Source organism: Nycticebus coucang, chromosome 1 (assembly GCF_027406575.1).
Source record: "Nycticebus coucang isolate mNycCou1 chromosome 1, mNycCou1.pri, whole genome shotgun sequence".
In the NCBI taxonomy this organism is placed as follows: domain Eukaryota; kingdom Metazoa; phylum Chordata; class Mammalia; order Primates; family Lorisidae; genus Nycticebus; species Nycticebus coucang.
This window is the reverse complement of record NC_069780.1, coordinates 160,597,205-160,614,885: the sequence shown is the minus strand read 5'-3', so window position 1 is coordinate 160,614,885 and position 17,681 is coordinate 160,597,205. Positions and strand designations below refer to the sequence as shown.

The window sequence follows — 17,681 nt, the reverse complement described above, 5'->3', positions numbered from 1 at the left end:
AACTCCATTATTTGGTACATTTAAGATAAAATGACAGTGATATTGTTAAAGGAGTAGGCCTCCCAGTGGATGAGTGATCGGGGCATTTTCTGGTTTCGGGGATTCTTTAGGCAGAAAACAGTTTTTGCTGCCAAGTGTGTCAAGGGAGGCTGGGAGATAAAGGACTCACTGTGTTAAGTGAAATCTATTGCTTAGAATAAAGCCAGCCTTTCTTTAGAACGGAGAAGGAATTTGGTGTATCATATTACCAAGAAAACTGCTTTGTTCGGAAGTAGATTATTTAAAATTTAATTATTGAGTATTTCTTTCCAATTATGTTTTCAGGCTCTGATTTGAAAAAAAAAAAAGGAAACCTGGTTCTAAAAGGAGTTCTGTGCCTAAGAATTATTTCCAGTGATCTATGAGTAGATAAGATATATATTTTTTCAAATAAATATAAATATATATATATACACATACATATACTTATATAGATATATAACTTCCTGGAATTATGGTATGTAATAAGAACTGATTTTATGCGAGGATCTAACATCATTAGAAGGATTATGCATTATCTGTTTCTTGCTAATGAGATCCATATGCAGTGGGAGAGGAAAGTATGTTTTAATTCTTATAAATTTAGAGCAAAAGAAATATTTCTACAAGCACCACTTTTGTGTGTGTGTATATATACACACACATATGCACACACCCCCAATTAGGAGTTTTATACACATTTGACACATGTGGTAGGCTTAAAATATTACCTCTAGCTCTCATTTGTCAGGATATAATATGGTAACTTTGGAAAAATACTAATGCAGGGGTAGATGAGTTTTCCTTATCTTGCCTGACTACAGTCGTGCTACAAACCCTCCGTCATGGGAATTTTTGGCTGAGGTAGGTCTTTCAGTCTAGGGGTCCACTACTATGGTTTTACATCATCAACGTGGATGGTGAATTCATTTCAGAGACTGACATTGAGCTGTTGGATGGAAGAAAACGAATCATAAGGTTTCTTGGGAATATCCCTCACTGTGGCAGAGAACAGGTGCTCTGATGGACACTTAGTAAATGCCTGACAGCACGTAAGTCCCTTCGGACGGCATATACTTAATTCTACCTGGCCAACCTCTCCAAAAGCCCAATAGCTCAAATATCTTAGCAGCTCAAAAGGAACAATAGGAATTGAAGGGAATACCAGCACTGAGATTGGATCTGACTGGCTGATGTAACACTTCTCTTCCTGTTGCATTGTTGGCACCCATACCACGGCTGATTGGAAGTTGTAGAGTGGTCATTTTCAGGGGAAGGAAGAGGCCATAATGGCTTCCCCATTTTCCTTCTTGCTGGGTGCTAGCAACATACCTTAAGAAATAACGAAGTCATATTCAAACTGCAACTACTCAGAAACCAACTTTCATTATTCAGAAAAAGTCGGGGGGAAAAAACTTCTCTTTGTGTCCTCTTTGGTCTAAAATTCTCAAAGTATCCTCAGTCAGGGATGGGTATATAAAAGTGGCAGCGTCCAGGAGATACATTATCTATGTAACCCTAGAAATAAAACATGGTACAATCTTAAGCACTCAGCAAACCGTCTTCTGGGAATTTGCTATGAGGCAGCCACAGACATCCTTGTGTATTTTTAAGCTCAGCTTAGCACAAATGGGAGAATAAGAAAGAAAGTGAACTGCCTTGATACAGCTTCTGTATTAGCAAACTGATCATTAGCCAGACTATTAGCATCCTTACCAAGTTCAGTAGAGAGTCTTCTTGAAATGTTGGATTTTTTTTTTTTTTTTTTTTTTGTAGAGACAGAGTCTCACTTTATGGCCCTTGGTAGAGTGCCATGGCATCACACAGCTCACAGCAACCTCCAACTCCTGGGCTGAAGCGATTCTCTTGCCTCAGCGTCCCGAGTAGCTGGGACTACAGGCGCCTGCCACAATGCCCAGCTATTTTTTGTTGTTGCAGTTCAGTCGCAGCTGGGTTTGAACCCGCCACCCTCGGTATATGGGGCCGGCGCCTTACTGACTGAGCCACAGGTTTCTCCTTATTGTCCTTTATAGATGACTGAACTGCAATGAAGGTGTTTACTGCACCATAAAAATGTATTAGTTCCTTCTGGTGAGGTGTTTGGCTGTCAGAGCCAAAGATGTGAGTGGTTGAAATTAAATTTCATGTTTATCATTCCCTTTAGGTAAGTGATGGAAGCTCCCACATCTTAGTTTCTGATTGTCTGCTCCCTCTCTGAGGCAGCATGCCAGAACTTACATTTTCTATTATTTTTATTATGTCACTAAGGGACACATCATCTATTTCCCCAACCCCCTTTGTTGAGGGGGATAGGTTACATTTAAAAGGCATAGATATTGCTTGAGGGTACTTGTCGCTCCTATAGGTAAGCAAGAAAGAGAGCAGCAAATAATAGCTAGAAGGAAGGTCTGCCACACCACATTGGGGTCACTGCACCTATTTAAGAAGGACTCGGCGTGTTCTCCTGCGTGTACCAGGAGATGTGCATACAGTAGTAGAGTCCTTTGAGAGTGACCATGATATAGCTGAACGTGAATATAAATTTTCTTCCCCATATCTCAAAGGCCTATAAATTATTTATTGGCTATTTTTTCCCATCAGGAGTATAATCATTTTACCTTTGTTTGCTAGCTTAGTGGGTTATTAATATTGGCTGCTCCCTTTCTTGACACATTTCCTTATGTATATTATTCATCCTGTATCACTCCACCTCTACCCTCAGTCGCCATCCCTTTTCTTCCCCTTTCTCGCTCTCTTTTATTTTTCTTGCAGTTTTTGGCCAGGGCTGGGTTTGAGCCCACCACCTCCAGCATATGGGGCTGGCTCTCTACTCCTTTGAGCCACAGGCGCCACCCCGCTTTTCTTTCCTTTTGTTTGGTGTTTCATCACTGCCCTATTACTAGGTGATCAGAAAAAAAATGCTCTGGCCTAGCATTAAAGAAACATATGGAATGGTAGGCTCATTTGAGTTGGATAGGTAGCTTTTTGTGCAGATGACTGAAGCTTGTCTGCACATCTCCAAATTTCAAAAAGTATTCTCTTTTTTTTTTTTTTTGTAGAGACAGAGTCTCACTGTACCACCCTCGGGTAGAGTGCCGTGGCGTCACACAGCTCACAGCAACCTCTAACTCTTGGGCTTACGCGATTCTCTTGCCTCAGCCTCCTGAGCACAGGCGCCCGCCACAACGCCCGGCTATTTTTTTGTTGCAGTTTGGTCGGGGCTGGGTTTGAACCCGCCACCCTTGGCATATGGGGCCGGCGCCCTACTCACTGAGCCACAGGCACAAAGTATTCTCAGTAGAGGAAGCATTAAAGCCTCAGCTTGTTGTGGTCTAGTGGAGGTGAGGTCAGGACTCTCACAGGCATTTAGTTCTATATTTCTCCATGATGAAAGAGATAATGTTGAATATTGCTACAGATTAGTTTTGAGGCCATCATCAAAAACTCTCCTGAAGATCAAATCAAACCTGTCAGTGCTTGCCTTCTCTGTATACATATATCCATCCTTGACAGCAATTTTGGGTGTTAAGTCACCAGTCATTCTTTTAATTCTGTCAAGTAGTACTGAGCTTGTATGAACACCCCTCTTTTGTTAAAAAAAAAAAAAAAAAGAAGCAGCAGCAGCAGCAGCTGAAGAATCAAAAGCTCCTTGCATTACCAGGCTGTAAGTTAGCTGTGGGTAAGGACCATTATTTTGTCTTGTCAAGATCAGTTTGGGGCAACACAGTTAGAAACTTCTCTACTTTGTGAAGAGGCACTATGTGTCAGAAGGAAAGGCATAATCACAATACTCATTTCTAAGTGGAGAGAATTTGTTCTCCTTGATTAGTGAATAATCATTGCCATCCAATGTCAAAAGTACTGTCAGCTAATTCAATGTACCAGGCTTCTTCATCATTTCCGATGACTTGTTCTTTCTATGAGGTGGTTTAGCAAATTGAACCAATTATGTTCTTAAAATCCTGTTTCAGAGCTAATGATGAAACACAGAAAGTTGAAGGCCTGATGTATTATGTGCAACCCTACAGAGGGGCAGATCTAGGGTTGGGCTTGATCCTGGAATGCCAGAGGGAAATCCATGCACTGCAGCACAGCGGCCTGCTTTCTGGAAGTTGAGCCACATTGTTGGTGGTATGCCTTGTCCACACAGATTGCCCTCAGGACAATTGACACCCAGGGATGATTAATATCAGTGTAGGCCATGTCCAGACAAAAACCCATTTACTCTCATCTGCAATTTATCCTCTTAGTTGAAACATTGATCCCAGGATGGGGCATGTTACTTTTTACATTCCATTATATTCAATATGGTCGCTATATCTTCAATAATTTTTTTGCTTGAATATTTATTATTTTTATGTACAGATAATTCATCAGTGTATGTTTAGCCCAGTTTAGTGGCAAGTTCTTTAGCCTTTGCCTTTTCCAGCTTGGCAATGCGAGCCACAGACTTCGGACCCAGGATGTTGCCTCCCCAGTGACGGGGTTCTCATCGTATCTGTCGTTGTAATTGGTCCTGATAGCTTCCACCTGCTTAGCCAGAGCTCCTTTGTCTTCTGTGTTAACCTGTGTGAAGGCCACAGGGGTGCTGGTCTTCCTATGGATGAGACGCCCCAGCCTGGCCTTCCCCTTGATAATGCAATAAGGGACCCCCATCTTCTGACACAGGGCAGGCAGGAAGACAGCTCAATGGGATCCACACCATGTGCCATCACCACCAGCTGAGCCTTCTCGTTCTCCACCAAGGTAGTGACAGTGCTAACCCCTGCTCTAAGGACAGGTGGTCTCTTAGTGGGGACATCCCCTTTGCCCGCAGCTTTCTTCTCAGCCTGGGCCAACAGTTGCTGCTTACTCTCTGGCTTTGTCTCTGGTCTATACTTGTGGGCCAGCTTCAGCAGCCGAGTAGCTGTTTGGCGGTCCAAGGCCTGGGTAAACTGATTAATGGCAGGAGGTACTTTCAGCCACTTGTAGAGGATGGCTCTTTGCTGCTGCAACCGGATGTAGCAGGGCCATTCGACAAAGGGGGTGAGGTCCCTCTTGGGCTGGATGTCTTGCCCAATGCCGAAGTTCTTTGGCCTTTTCTCAAACAGAGGATTCACTACCTTCTTGGCCCCTTGCTTCTTCACCATGGGGACTGGGGGGGCAGGGCCACCTTCTTCCCCTTGGCCTTCTTTCCTTTCGGCATCTTGAGCTGCTGGAGCAGAGAGCAATATTTTTATTTCATTTCTTGTTTTGTAGAAACCCAGACTCTATGGCTGAATGGTAAAATTTCAAAGAAGCTTTCACTAGGTTAGAACTGGGCAATCTGCTGGGTTCAGTGTTGTCAGGCTAGCTTTCAGGAGCATAAATGTTTAGTTTTATCACTTAGAGTATAGATCTTCCTAAGAATTTTAATCTAAATCCTTTGATTTGCAGGTAAAGCTGTTGAGGTCCACAGTGGTTAAGTGAACATTTAGGGTAGCTAAGCTGATCAGTTGTGGGGCTGGGACTGAAACCTAGGTCTCTTGGGACTGTGCTCTGAACGTGACATTCTCATTTATGTAGATGCCCCATATTTCCCTCCACTGAGTGCTTCCTTTTCATCCTCCAGGCCTGAGACCTAGAGTGTGATTTTCTTTTTCCTCATACTTCCTACCCTGAGCAAATCCCCGTGGTTGTCAGTAATATGGCAACATATTGACTAGGCGATCACAGAGGGTTATGCTCCATTGCTGTGAGAGTACATCGCTGCCATGCAGTCCCACAGGGAAAGTAAGCTGCTGGTCATCCCAGCATTTTCAAGGCTCATCTTTTAGGAATAAGAACAATTAACTCCTGTACTTGCAGAGAAAGAGACTGTGTGTATGCATTGAAGATAAACTACTAAAAAATCTCTAGAATATCCTCATTGTCTGAAATCTTCTTTTTAAACCCGAGCATGATTTTCCTTATCAACTTTGATAAAACTCTTGTTATATAAAACTTTGAACCTATACATCGTAGAAAAGTAGGCAGAATGGCAGTGAACGCACACACACCTGTTATTCAACTTCAACAGGCCTCAACACCAGTCTTGTATCATCTCTGCCCTAGTTTTCTCTTCTTGTATTATTTTGAAGCAAATCCCAGGCATAATGTCCTTTCATTCATTAGTACATCAGTATAAATCTTTAAAAGGCAAGCATTTTTAAAGTATTTTTATAATACCATTCCTATAATGAAAAAAATTAACAATAATTCTTTAAATCATTGAAAATTCATTGAATTACAATTGTCTCATAAATGTCATAATTTGTTTTGTAAATAATTTGAATCAAGCTTCCAAGAATATCTACAAATTACAATTGGTCATAAGTCTTGTAATTCCTCTCTCTCCCTCCCTCTTTCTCTATCTCTGCTTTTTTTTTTTTTTGGTTGATTTCTTTGTCCTTAGAGAGTTTTTTATAGTCTGGATTTTGCAGATTGCCTCCCCATGGTATCCTTTAACATATGATTGGGTAATTTTTGTTCTCTTTATTTCCTATGAGAAAAAAAGGACTTGTATAAGAAAGTTACACTACATCTTTCTATTAAGAAAGTGAACAAATACATTTGCTCTTCTTGGGCAGAAGAGACTTTTTGGATGAGGAGGGAGACTGTACGAGCTGAAGATAAGGTGGTAGTTGAGTGCAAGGAATCCAGAGCCAGAATGTCTGGGTTCCAGTTTCAGTTCAGTCACTTCTTAGCTTTATTGCTCTGGGAAAATCACCGAACTTCTCTGTGCTTCAGTTGTCTCATCTGTTCAGTGGAAACGATAATAATACCTGTATCATGGGGGCCGTGGGGATCAACTGTATTAACATATATGTTAATACAGCTTAGGACATGTGTTAAATAGCACAGTGTAAATAGTTTATAAGAGTTGCCTGTTATTTATGAAAGAAAATTTAGAGGGGTGCTCAGAGCAAGGAGAATAACAGAGACAAAGGTGCATTTCTGGGAGAGAGCAGCCCAGCTTTGGAGCAGCCAAAAGACCAGGCTTCCTGAAGACTGCGGCCTACCTGCCGGTCCTCTGTTGCATTCTCTATTTGTTGCCCTAGACTTGCCCCGTGTCTCATCACATGTAAGTGATTTGCAACAGGTGAATACTTTGCATGTGGGAGGGGAATAAAGCAGAGCAATGACACCAATGCCAAGTACCCTTGGGGCCAGGAACGAGGGGCCTCCGATGTTTGGAAGGTGTCTGTATTGGTCTTATGTTCCACTGTGGCCCCAAGTTCTTACCTCTTATCTGCCTCTTGTCCTACTTTTGTGCTTCAAGAGTCAAAGGCTGAAATTCTTATCCGTGTCCCATTCATTCTTAACAGTTACCGTGGCCTTTGCATGGAATCCCTATGCTGTGGTTCACAGGGCGTTTTAGTCACTTGCAGTTATTTATCTTAATCTTTTTATGAAGTCTGTTTGCATTCTCTACCTTTCCTTACTTACCAAAGTTTGCCTTAATCTGGAACATTCTAGTCTTGGCTGTACATGATAAGTAGAGTTTCTAAGGTTGTAGGAATGCCTCTTTCTAAGGTTGTAGGAATGCCTCTTATCCCTCTCTCTGTGTTGGTTTTTACTAAAAGCCCTCCGGCTTATTTCACGCATGGTCCTGATCGCTGATGAGAGTATTATCCATTACCAAATGTTTCCTGCTTGGTTTTGCATAATTCCCAATATCTTTTAACAAAGAATTGCCAGCCTGCCGGCCACCTGTTTTGTAAAAGTGATTTACTTGGAACACGGCCACGCCCATTCAATCACATGTCATCTATGGCTGCTCTCTCACCGCAAGAGAACCTATGGACAGCAACACCTAGAATATGTACTGTCTGTCCTGTTTCAGAAAAAGTGTGCTGACCTCTGCTTTGAAAAGAAAAGAAGTTATTAGATTTATGCAGTGCCAAAACTGCTGGCTAGAAAAGAGAAATTGTGGAGTTCTATACTTTTCTAAAGAAGGGAGAAACACTGGAAGAGCTGCTTGCACCCAGGTGATTTGCATGCATATAGCTATTACTCTAATGTGTGCATTTGTGGGCTGGGAAGGCCCTGAAGTCATACGATGGACTACTTTCCTTCTTTGTTTTTCCACTTGGTTATTTCCCAATGGTTGATTTATCTCAGTTATTCTTAGCTCCCCTACTAAGCAAGGCCACAGTTTCTCTCTGCCTCAGCATGGCATGGCCCAACTTGCTACTTAACTTGGATTCCTGCTGCTCAATTTAAAGGGAATCTCTTTCATATGCCTAAGGCCTTGTTTACTCAGTATAGATCCTTGCCAGTTGACACCAAGTCAAAAGCAATTTAGACAGAAGCCTGATTTGAAAGTGCTAGCTAGTAGCAAGAACATCTGATTTAATTTCCCCTTGACTCTGGAGATCTTATTGAAAGGATAAAAGGGACAAACATCGGATTTATTTGTTGATTGGATTGACTACATTAGTAGTTATGAGGCAATTTCATAAATATTATCTCATTTAAATCTCCATAAAAACTCTGCAAGGGAGGTAGTATCATAATTTGAGAAACTGAGACTCAGAGGAATTAAACTGCAAAGTCCCCAAGCTATAAGCATTTTAGTCTCATAAGCAAATGACATGAGCTTCACCAAGCTTTCTGCTCCTGATGGTGTTGAACCTCTTCCTCATGCTCACAAAATGGCTGCAAGAGATCCTGGCATTGTGTTTTCAGGAAAGAAGAAGTAAGGGGTAAAGGAAAAAAGGTAAACAGAGAAGCCAGCCATGTTTGTTCTCTTGGTGACTTCAGATGTCCTACTTGGTGACTTCAACTTATATCTCATTACTCAGCATCATAGGATCATCTCTTTTCGCACAAGAAACTAGAGAATGTAGAAGTTTATTTGTTTGTTTTAAGCTGGACACATTGCCACCTCCATAAACGTGCATTCTATAGGTACAGAATCAGGGGAGGATTATTATTAAATAGGCAACCTACAGTATGTGTTTCAAGAGGTAATTCTGGTACGTGGAAAGATAGACAGTCTCTGGTCTAAATTCTTGTAGATCTTGCCATCATTTCAAATGAACTTTATAGAATAAAGATTATTGTTCTCTCTAATCTCCTGAGTATGAAAGAAAGCACCAATAAATTTAATTATTTCCTTCTGAATTCCATGGTTAAACAAGGCACATGCCAGTGAAGAGTGGCATCTGCCACAAGTCCTCAGCCAAACACAGGGTGATGATGCTCTAAGTCGTTCAGCTATGTTTTGGCAGCAGGTGTCTCTGTAGATGAGGGCAGCAATCCCTTTGGTAAGGGCATGAGGAAGCAACTGGATCTCATCAGTTTGGCAGAGACAAATGTAATGTATACTGGAACTCTAGCCAGGTAAGAAAGTGTCTGGCATCTCCCAGTTGACTGTGGTTCAGCCAACAATGACTTAAATTAATCTTCCAGTTCACCATTCCCCAGGCTGTTCATTGACGCCCAACAAGCTCCAGGCCTGGGTGCTGCCTGTTGTGATGTAAGAAGAAGGGAACAGTGATTCCTCCAAAGTGTAAACACTTATACCTGCCCTTTTCCTGTTGGTAAGGGAACTGCTATAAGGGGGACAGTTATCAGATGCCTGAGTCCTTGCCCATACCTGGCCCATAGCAAAGTTGTTTTTATGTTTTTCACTCCTAGCATAGAGGCACAAGAGAACAGTGTATCCTAACAAATAAGAATTTCATGCTGCAAAGGAAAACAGAAGCTGCCCTGCTTGGTCACCTAAGGGAGTCAATCAGCTCAGAAGTACTGAACTTACTTTCTCTTGCACTGCAAAAGGGGCTAAAAATTAGTTGAAGGACTGTGACTGAACCCTTTCTTGAGTATAATAAGGGAGGGGATTTTAAAATTAAATGGCAGAAGTGTAATTTAGGAAAGCCTAAAATGTCTTGGCGGCTCACATGAATGTGTGAAACAAGCCAATTGCACCCGGGCGGGCACATGTATCTGCTAGAGAAATTGGTGTCACGTAGGAATGCTGGTTCTAATCTCCTCCCTCCCCTTCTTTCCCTCTCTTCCCTTTTCTTCCCTTTCCATAGAAACCAGAGATTTAAAATATTGTGTGAAAAACTCAGTTTGTTAGTGTTGACAACCAGGGGTGACAGTAACTAATCCGGCCCCTTTGTCCAAATCATGTAATAGCAGCCTCATCCTTCCAGCTCCATAGCTGTGAAGTCAAGTGTGGGCTGGATTTCAGCCCTCATTCCCCCTCAGCTCAGCCTTCTTTCCAGACATAAGCTGCCCAACTGTAGACAGTGGCCCCAAGAGTTATCAATGTTATATGAGCCAAATGAAACATATCTCTGGGCCGCATTCAACCCTCAGGCTATCATTTTGCAGCCTCTCTCTTTGTGGTTAAAACAAAGCTCTCAGGTCAAATTGTCTGGCTTCAAATCTGGGTTCTGCCTTTAGGCAAATGACTCAGTATTTCTCTGCCTCAGCCTCCTCTGTCTTTAAATGGAGATGAATACTTGTACCTACCTCCTAGGGTTGTTATGAGGATAAAACTAAATAACATGAAAAACTCTTAGCCACATGGTGTGTAGCACATAGCACTTGATAAGTATTGGATAATATCAAAATCAAGTGAAAAGCTCATCTGGCACACTCAGCTCATCTCTGCAGGGGGAGTTTTCTTGGAGAATTCCCAGCAAGTGAGACAGGTGAGAGAGAGAGCGTCAGAATCCTCATGGTTACTTTCTACTTACAGGGGAAATGCTTATACATCTGTGTCTAGTGAGTGTGAAGACAGGGAGCTCGGAACACTAAGCATTACTACCCAGATGGCCGGGCCGCACCTGTGGCTCAAAGGAGTAGGGTGCCAGCCCCATATACTAGAGGTGGTGGGTTCAAACCCAGCACTGCCAAAAAAACTAACCAGATGGCCTAAGGCCACAGAACCTTGTGAAGTAAACACTTTGCTTGAACCACTGTTTCTCTTTCCCTGTGTAAAGCATTTGGCACAGGTTGACAGCTGACATCCATAAACGGCATGCTAAAACCATTAAGAAAGGAGTAAATTTAGTATCATCTGTTGCCAAAGACAAAGATGTATGAAGTGAACATTTTAGAATGATTTACAGTGAAACAATTAAAAAGTGTCAGAGTTTAAAGAGGCAACTTTTCAGGTATTTAAGTTCATCTTATGAACTGGCTCATTCTTTGGGAAGGGGGGCTGTGGAGAGCTTATCCTCCGTATTTCAAAACTTTGCATCCAGGATGCATCAGGCTATGCATAAAAAAGAAATTGATTCCTAGCGTTAAGACTGTACTAGAAAAAGGGTGTTAACTTGGTTCTGACCACAGTGAAATCTGTGGTTGGCTGCAAAGATGTGGATCAAAAGAGACTAAATCCAGCAGTATTACTTTGGTAGGTCCAGTCGTATCTAAGTGTTCAATAGTGTTTTATAAAGAAGTGACAACCCATCCGAATTACTCTAAAACATTTCCTTAGGACATCTAGGAAAATTTTTAGTTTCACCTGAATTTAAATTAGCTATTTTCTTAGTCTATTAACATTGAAGCCCCCAGAAACACTCATTAAGCCTTAAATGAATATGAAGAGTGTTCATGAAACCAGAAAAGGTAAAGACTGTCCCCAAAACTCTTGCTCTTATTTGTTTAACATAGGCTTGGCCAGGCTACCATCAGTCTAAAGCTTCCCTTCTCTAAGTTTTTCATGGCACTATTGACATTTTGGGTAAGATAATTCTTTATTTTGGGGGCTTCCCTGTGCATTGCACAACATTTAGCAATATCTCTGGTCTCTACCCATTAGACCAGTAGAATCCCTCCCCTTGCTTGTGACAAGCAAAAGTATCTCTAGATGTTGCCATGGTGCTGCCTGGGGAGAAAATCTCCCTGGTTAGAATCACTGCTCTAGGCTAAGAGCAGATGGATTTGTAAAGACAGAGGTTTTTCCAGAGGCAGAAAGTACCCTAAAGATAGAATAGATCCAGAATGCCCAACTGCTTAGAGAAAGATCCTATAATCATGCAAGTGTTTGTCAAATAAATGGGTTTTTTTTGATAAGCCTCATAGCAGTTGATACATTTGACATGTTAAGTGTGATCAAATAAATCTGGAAGAGTGGGCCACCTTCCAGGCCATCCATACCCTATGAAATATTTGTCCAGATTTCTTTCAAAGAGTATTGCTCATCCATGGCATGAGATGTAAAAACTCAGCCAGTGGGAGTCAGGGATCTATAAAGAAGAGAGAGAGAGAGACCTCTGCTTCCTCTGCTTCACTTCTCTTATTTTAAAAGACAAGACGAAGAGGTTCAGAGAATAAAATTGCAACACAAATTGCTATGGTAAAAACTCTGACTCACACCCTGGCCCAGGATTTCCAACAATATAGGCACAGATCAGGTCATTATTATTCAGTAAAATGTTTAAAATTGTGTTCTTATGGCAATTTTCAAGATTTTAGGAATAAGTAAGACAAAGCGAGGCAGGCTGCAGTGGCTCAGGCCTGTAATCCAGACACTCTGGGAGGCTGAGGCGGGTGATTGCCTGAGCTCAGGAGTTTGAGACCAGCCTGAGCAAGAGCAAGACCCCGTCTCTGAAAGTAGCTGGATGTTGTGGCAGACACGTGGGAGGCTGAGGCAACAGGATCACTGGAGCCTAAGAGTTTGAGGTTGTTGTGAGCTACGATGCCACAGCACTCTACCAAAGGCACTCTGTCTCAAAAACAAAACAACAACAAAAAAACACAAAGCAGAGACAAAATAAAAAACATTTTTTTAAATGAAGGTTCCAAAAACTTAAATGTGCCTTCTCCTTTAGGATCCAGAAACTTGTATCTGTTTGCTCTTTACAACACATATTTGCATAATACCAACCAATTGTGAATGGCAGGTTTTCGTTAATTTTCCTAATCTTAGTTATAAATTATGACTACTAAAGAAATCGTGCTTAGAACTCGGAAGGAACGGTGGTTTGTAGTTGATTTGTCCTTAAATCAGACAAACGTTCTCTTTCTTTCCACCTCCGTGCTGCACGGTCATCTCTGCCTAGTCACTAATTCCAATTAAGGTGATGTGACCGGATTTGTCTTTCACTAATTGGAAAACACTACAAGTTGTACATTTGAAACTTGATATGTCTTAACTATGTGTGTGTGTGTGTTTGTGTGTGTGTGATATTCATGTTTTCTTCATGTGGTTCTTGACCTAAAGAAGAATAAGTAAGGCAGGAAAATTTTCAAGTTCAGACAATACTCAGCAGGGAGATGTGAACATCATCTTAAGAAATGTACAATGTGTTCTACTGGTACGTACAAGTTTTGACTATAAGGTGTATTTTTGCTTCTTGGTACAGTGCCTCAGGCTGTCTAACTTTAGTCTGTGATTACCAAGGTCTGTAGACACAGGGCCAGGGATGGAACTAACTTTTCTTCTGCCATGTTCCAAATCTCTCTCAATGCTCAATCTGAGTGATATAAGGACATCTTCCTTCTGTGGCATGACATAAAGATTATTTAAAGATTTTAGGAAATTCCTTTCACCTTGTTTGGGAATTAGAGAATGATCTCATTTAGAAATGGGTTTAGTGTCAACATATGCAATGTGCTAGTAAAATAAGCACACGATTCACTTAAAAAATGTATTAGGGGGCTAGAGCTGCAATTCATTCTAGATTCTATACTGACAAGTGGCTAAAAGAGATGTGGTATTTTTACCTAACATCTGGTAGACTACACTGTCATCTTTTGGCAATGATGTGAAATGAAAAATCTCATTGAAGACCATTGGCACATTTAACAAGTATTTATTAAGAGCCTACTATGAGCTACTTACTGTTTTAAGTGGTAGGGATTCCATGATGAACAAAACAGTCCTTTCTTGAATTTCATGAAGGAAGACCATCAGTCAACAAATACAAACATATTGAGATAAGTTCCATGGGGAAAAATAAAATGGGGTGAAGGGATAAGGTAGAATAGAATTGGACCAGGGAGTGAGTATTTTATATTACGTAGTCAGGGAATGCGTCTGCAATAAGGTGACAGTTTATCATAGAATTGAAAGAAATAAAAGGGAGAGCCTTATGGATATCTGGGGGAGGACATCAGAAACTGTAATAAAAATTCCAATAGGAATTTGATTAGGATTCAGAATAGCAGAACTGTATGTGCTTAGACTAAAAGAGGGTGGGGGAAAAAAAATAAATAAAAAATAAATAAATAAAAGAGGGTGGGGTAAAAGACCAGGGGAGCTTTGAAAAATCCTTAGCATATATTATGTGAACACACTGAGCTAATGACTGCCACAGCACTGATTAGACAGACTGTAACATTGGATTATGGGTCTGAAAATCTCTTACATGGGTAAGTATGAGACCCATAGTCCTACTTACACAGTCTTTTGTTTTAGCTGAGTTATAACAGACATAGGATTGTCTTTTGGAGTTATCCTCCAAAGCTTAACTAACTCCAAAAACAATAATTTGTACGCATTGCTCAACCTGAAAAGATAATAAACAGATTGTGGCTCACTATAGGCCCTGGTCCAATTCATCAAATCTTACACACAGTTTTTAATGGGAAGAGAGCTTTCTGGGCCAGGAAGAAAGAAATGGGGGCAGTTTCGATGAAGAAATGCAGAAAATTTGAGGGTAGGTAAAAATCCCACATTCCCCGGCTTCATGCTCCTTCACATCCCTCATAAGAACTTCCTACCCGAGTCTTCAGTAAGAGCATATGCTCTTCTAAAGGAATGAAGTCTTTTCCAGGCTAAGGCAAGAATGAAGAAGACCTCAATCATAGCACCTTCCCAAGAGAATCTTTTTGGAAATCTTAGTTTATACTCCAGATTTCTTTATTATCTCAAGAGAGGTTCCTTTGTCTTTAAATGTAAAAAGAAGAAAGTCTTCAGCTAGCCCTCCTGCCCCAGGGCTAAGGATTGCTCCAGACTTTTGAATTCCTAACCTTAACATGGTCACATGTACCAGCTGGAAGTGGTTCTCCTGCTTTCAAGGTCAGTCAGATTTCACCTTCTTGCCTCTCAGGCTTGCCCTGACTTGGGGTTGTAAAGCCGGCCTGTTGGGAGCTGTTGATTATTAGAAAAAGCAGTCCTGCCTGAAGACCAGCAAAGAATACGCTAAAATTCTCCTTAGAGATGAAGAGAATTTTTGTTTGAGCCCAGTCCTTGGACTGCTGAATCAAAAAGTGTGAAAGTACTTCCCCAAAAGGGAAGGCATCCAGGTACAAGTCATTACTTGAGCAATTTTATTCTCATTTTGCTTGCTTGAGTGTTTGTGGGGGTTTTGCTCTTACAAGTCATAATTTTTTCTAGAAAATGCTATTTATCATACATTCAGCGTACATTTCTGAGCATCTACACAGTGCCTGGCCATGTGCCATACATGTTCAAAAGAAATAGGGAACATTGTTCTTGCACTTGTAGAATTAAAAGTTTCATTTAAAAGATAAGATTTCCAACAGTAAAACAATCCAAGAAGTAGCATGCGCAAAGCCAACAAGGATGCATGAGTAGATCCCAGTTTTGGAATCAGGTAGACTTGCATTTAAATCAGAGCTCTCACTCTAACCAAGACTGTGCCTTTGTGAAAGTCACTTAATCCTGTGTGGGGCTCAACTTCCTCTTCTGTAAAATGAGGTAACAGTAGCTATTACACTGTTGCATTGGACTTCTGCGATAACTCAATAATTTTATATACAAAGCAATTAGGATGATGCATGTTACATAGTAAGTGCTAATTATTATTGTTAATTAGATGAATAATTAGGAGATCTAGATTCTAATCTTGATCCTGAAGTTACTTAGCTTTGATAAGTCACTTAACTTTCATACCATCCGTATAGATCATCTATAAAGTGAAAGGGACCAATGCTCTATAACTTATTCTATTTGTTTCTTAAAGTCTGTGGCATTATGAACCAAAGATTTCTTGAGTAAAATCCTCCATGTGTGTTATGTTTGTTATTTATTGCACAAGGCATACTCAATGAGCTGAATAAACTTATTCTATTTTCTGGATTCTAAACTATATTTTATCCAGTTTAACATTTCTGAAATCAGAAATATTATATAATTAATAAGTATATTTAATGTGGATTTTTTTTTCTTTACCAAAAGCAGTTTCTAAGTGAGATGGGGCATCTTTTAATTGATGGTATCTTTGAAGCAAGGGAAATGAATATTTTTCCTTATATTTCAGATGGTTAAGTTGAGGCATAGAGAGGTTAATTTACAAGCTCAAAATAAATGAGCTTACAAAGGCAATTACAGGACTTGAACTGAGATTTTTTTCATTTCGTAATTGTTTACTCTACCCTATCTTTGGGAGCAAAATTTGCTAACATATCATGCTTTATTTTCTTTATTTTCCATACAACATATTTTTGATCTATTGCTAGATCAAACCTTAGATTGACTATTTATTAGATTTTAACAAGAATATATATTTTAATCCTTCTACTCACACCTTATAGGCTGTGTATGATGTACATGAAGATATAGAGTAGCCTCACTTTAATGTTGACATTTGTTTGATGCATCACTGGTGACACTGGTCAATCTTATCCTTAAGATAAGAGCCTTTTGCAAAGATATTTGCACCAGAATGTTTATTGCAGCCCAATTCATAATTGCTAAATCATGGAAGAAGCCCAAGTGCCTATCAACCCATGAGTGGATTAATAAATTGTGGTATATGTGCACCATGGAATATTACGCAGCCTTAAAAAAGGATGGAGACTTTATCTCTTTCATGTTTACATGGATGGAGCTGGAACATATTCTTCTTAGTAAAGTATCTCAAGAATGGAAGAAAAAGTATCTGATGTACTCAGCCCTACTGTGAAACTAATTTATAAGCACCCACACTTCCATATGAAAGCTATAACCCAACTATAGCCCAAGATGAGGGGGAAAGAGAGAGGGAGGGGAGGGGAGGGAGAGGATAGGTGGAAGGAGGGTAATTTGTGGGTCCACACCTATGGTGCATTTTACAAGGGTACATGTTAAATCTACTAAGTGTAGAATATAAATATCTTAACACAATAACTAAGAAAATTGAGGTGAAGGCTATGTTAACCAGTTTGATGAAAGTATTTCAAATTGTATATAAAACTAGCACATTGTACCCCATAATTGCATTAATGTACCCAGCTATGATTTAATTAAAAAATAAAATAAAAGATAAGAGCCTTTTGGACTTACAGATCTCCTGTGGAAATCTCACTTTGATTTATACCTGGTTAACAACAGATTTTCCCCTAGACTTTCAGAATCTGGGTCCTTACAAGAAAACAGGGATATGGTCATTAATAGTTGATTATTAAGCAAATTCATTGAAAATTAACAGCAGTATTCTTTGACCTCAGTCTTTATAGCCAAACTGCTAATCTTGGGTAAATATAAGATTGTGTTACTAATCTATTGACTTTTAGCACAATTTAGCTATCAAATGGGCCAGTCGTTACTGTTGGAAAGTTGTTACTTATGAAAATACATTAAAATTCTTCTTATTGCTTGTGTGTTTCTTTCTCTGACACAAAATCTTGAGACCTTTTATTAGGCTGGGAGAAACTCCCAAATAACCTAATGACTAGAAAATTATTGTCTATGATATCAAATCAGCTCTGATGTCAAAATGATTAAAGTTTCATGGTCACAGTTAATAGGAAAA

The 17,681-nt window shown here is 40.2% G+C and overlaps 1 protein-coding gene and 1 pseudogene across 7 annotated transcripts in view; one reads left to right on the top strand and one right to left on the bottom strand.

Annotated features, from left to right (window-relative positions):
- Window positions 1–17,681, top strand: part of GHR (growth hormone receptor) — a 302,031-nt gene that overhangs the window by 61,477 nt on the left and 222,873 nt on the right. The window lies entirely within an intron of this gene.
- LOC128586039 (60S ribosomal protein L7a-like) lies at window positions 4,357–5,351 on the bottom strand (annotated as a pseudogene).